We start from the raw sequence: 3961 nt of genomic DNA on the forward strand, positions 1-3961 counted from the left end.
AAAGAGTGCTTTCAGCACCTTGTTGAATCAATGCCACGTGGAATTAAGGCAGTTCTGAAGGTGAAAGAGATAAAACACAGTATTAGTATGATGTTCCTAATAATTAATATAATATAATATAATATAATATAATATAATATAATATAATATAATATAATATAATATAATATAATATAATATAATATAATATAATATAATATACATACACATACAGGTGCTGGTCATATAATTAGAATATCATCAAAAAGTTGATTTATTTCACTAATTCCATTCAAAAAGTGAAACTTGTATATTATATTCATTCATTACACACAGACTGATATATGTCAAATGTTTATTTCTTTTAAATTTGATGATTATAACTGACTACTAAGGAAAATCCCAAATTCAGTATCTCAGAAAATTAAAAAAAAATTGTGAAAAGGTTCAATATTGAAGACACCTTGTGCAACAATCAGCTAATTCACTCAAAAAACTTGTAAAGGCCATTAAATGTTCTCTTAGTCTAGTTCTGTAGGCTACACAATCATGGGCAAGACTGCTGACTTGTCTCCAAAAGATGACCATTGACACCTTGCACAAGGAGGGCAAGACACAAAAGGTCACTGCAAAAGAGGCTGGCTGTTCAGAGAGCTCTGTGTCCAAGCACTTTAATAGAGAGGCAAAGGGAAGGAAAAGATGTGGTAGAAAAAAAATGTACAAGCAATAGCGATAACCACACCCTGGAGAGGATTGTGAAACAAAACCCATTCAAAAATGTGGGGAAGATTCACAAAGAGTGGACTGAAGCCAGTGCTTCAGGAACCGCTATGCACAGACATATGCAAGACATGGGTTTTAGCTATGGCTTTAATCTACCTGCATTACAGTTTAAAAGTGTGGGGGTTGCAGCAAGATTTATTTTTGTAAATAGTAAATATCAGCATGAAACAGAATCTGTGATTGTCTTTGCCCTACTGTGACGAATATCCGAGTGAAATGGCTTTTTGAACAAGGAAAAAATTGTTGTGTTCGACTTGAAGTGGAGCTGCGCATGCCGAAATCATACAGAGGGGTCTGCTATGTAACCGCTCAGCACTGCTTCAAGTTCAACACACCTAATATAGGACAGGACTTGGTTTTGTCCATTGAGAATTTGATTGGATCGAGACGTTTGCTATTGCTTCAATTTCAAATGCTTCCCAAATTAACTTTTTATTCATCAAAGAATTCTGAAAAAAATCTAAACAAAAATGTAAACAAAAAAACAAAAAATATTAACAATATTTAATATGTACAATAAGAAAACTCTCTTGTAAATCAGCATTTTAGAATGATTTCTGAATAAATATATTAAAATGTATTAACAAAATATAAAATAATTATTGTCATAACAATTGAAAATAATAATATTATTATTTTGATTATCTTTAATCAAAATAATGCAGCCTAGATGAACATTTTAAAAATCTTACAACCAACCCCCCAAATTTTTAAACGGTAGTATAACATTATGACCACTACCTAGTGCTAGGTGTAGGTTATTATTTTTCATAACATTTCAAATCAATGGCAGAAACTACACTGATTGTTCCAGGCTGCCTGCAGGCCTGTCATCAGGGGCAAATAGGAGGCGGGGGCCCCACTAAGGCCCTCTATGGTATATCCTACCCATTGGGCCATGGGATGAAGGAGGCCCACCCTAGAAATACACAATGCACAATGTAAGCAAGGGCCCTGGTAGCCTGAAGGTATGAGAGCTTAGAGCGCCAGCATCCCATCACTCTCTCCCCCCACCGGCTCAAACTGCCGCCTGCCTGTAATTACCCCAGGCCCATGAATAATGGCAGGTCCACTCGCCTGGCGACGCTTTGATAGAGATGAGATTAGTTTAATCAAGTCCACAGGCCGGACGAGGCCTCTGAATCCCATCACCTACCCCTCGAATCACCCGTCTTCAACACGTCTGGCCCATCTGCCATCCGTTCGTTAGCTCGTACGCTCTAGCCACGCTAAAACTTCGCGTATCTGGTACAATGTGGTCTTTATGATTTGTAGCCTGATAGTTTGATCCTTCCATCATCACACATGGGCAGAAAAAGCACACAGTTTAAGCCTTACTGATGGCCTTAACCTTTAAAACGCCTGTGGCTTTTTGCGGACCAGGCTAACAGGTTAGCGAGATGTGATATTTAGCATGGCGAATCAGATAATGCCAGAGATAAAAACCCACGCGCGCGCACACACACACGGCGACTTGCGCATACAAAAGGAGTATAAATTTCCATATGCTGAAATTTGACTGAAATTAGCATCACATTTGATGGATCAAAGGAGCATGTTGCCTCTCTATTGCACTATGGTGGCACAGACAGCGGTAACACTCCCTTAGGGTCTGCCAGCTAAACTAGGGGATTAGTGAGGGTCTATTAAAGTTTAAAGAGGTGGGTTTTACTTTATTATCCCAAACCAACAACTGTCAGTGTCAGGCATATTTGCACCCCTCATGCAGCACAACAGATTGTCAATAATTCGGCAGAAAAAGTATATTACCGGGGGATTAATAATGCATGTGCGAGTTTTAGATTTAAATTCCGTAATTGTTATTGTTTGCATCTCTTTCTGTATTCCTATTCCTCAGAGATGTCCCAACAAATGACAAATTAAAAGGAGTGTTTATGGTTATTTGAAGTGTAAGATACAACAAGTAAATTTAACCAGAACATGTCTTTGTTTTGAGCTGAAGTGCAAATCAAAATTAGCTTAGAGTTCTAAAAGAAATGCTCCTTAGTCCAATTTTAGTTCCTTATAAGTTTCCATGGTTAACTAACAAACAAAAACAAGGAAATATTGCATTTACTGTAGGGGTTATATATATGCCAAGTAGGCATAACATTATGAACACTGACTGGTGAAGTAAATAACACTGATTATCTCTTCATCACGGCACCTGTTAGTGGGTGGGATATATTAGGCAGCAAGTGAACATTTTGTCCTCAATGTTGATGTGTTAGAAGCTGGAAAAATGGCCAAATGTGAGGATTTGAGAGAGTGTGACAAGGGCCAATTTGTGATGGCTAGACAACTGGGTCAAAGCATCTCCAAAACGGCAGCTCTTGTGGGGTGTTCCCGGTCTGCAGTGGTCAGTATTTATCAAAAGTTGTCCAAGACAGGAACAGTGGTGAACCGGCGATAGGGTCATGAGCGGCCAAGGATCACTGATTCACGTGTGGAGCGAAGGCTGGGTAATGTGGTCCGATCAAACAGACGAGCTACTGTAGCTCCGATTGCTCAAGAAGTTAATGATGGTTCTGAAAGAAAGGTGTTAGAATATGCTGACCCCTGTCCACCACCCAAAAGTGCTAAAAGTAAGCATCAGAACTGGACCACGGAGCAATGGAAGAAGGTGGCCTGGTCTGATAAATCAAGTTTTCTTGCATTGTGCGTCACTTACCTTGGGAACACATGGCACCAGGATGCACTATGGGAAGAAAGCAAGCCGGCGGAGGCAGTGTGATGCTTTGGCTAATGTTCTGCTGGGAAACCTTGGGTCCTGCCATTTTGACACGTACCACCTACCTAAGCATTGTTGCAGACCATTTCTATCCCCTGGTGGCCGTGGCCTCTTTCAGCAGGATAATGCGCCCTGCCACAAAGAAAAAAATGGTTCAGGAATAGTTGTAGCACAACAACAAGTTTGAGGTGTTAACTTGGCTCCAAATTCCCCAGATCTCAATCCAATCGAGCATCTGTGGGATGTGCTGAACAAACAAGTCAGATCCACGGAGGCCCCACCTCGCAACTTACAGGACTTAAAGGATCTGCTGCTAACATCTTGGTGGAAGATACCACAGCACACCTTCAGGGGTCTAGAGGAGTCCACGCCTCGACAGGTGAGGTCTTTTTTGGCAGCAAAAGGGGGACCAACACAATATTAGGAAGGTGGTAATGTTACCCTGACCTCTGTATATCGGTGCATATA

This window comes from Pseudorasbora parva, chromosome 25 (assembly GCF_024679245.1).
Source record: "Pseudorasbora parva isolate DD20220531a chromosome 25, ASM2467924v1, whole genome shotgun sequence".
Taxonomy (NCBI): Eukaryota; Metazoa; Chordata; class Actinopteri; order Cypriniformes; family Gobionidae; genus Pseudorasbora; species Pseudorasbora parva.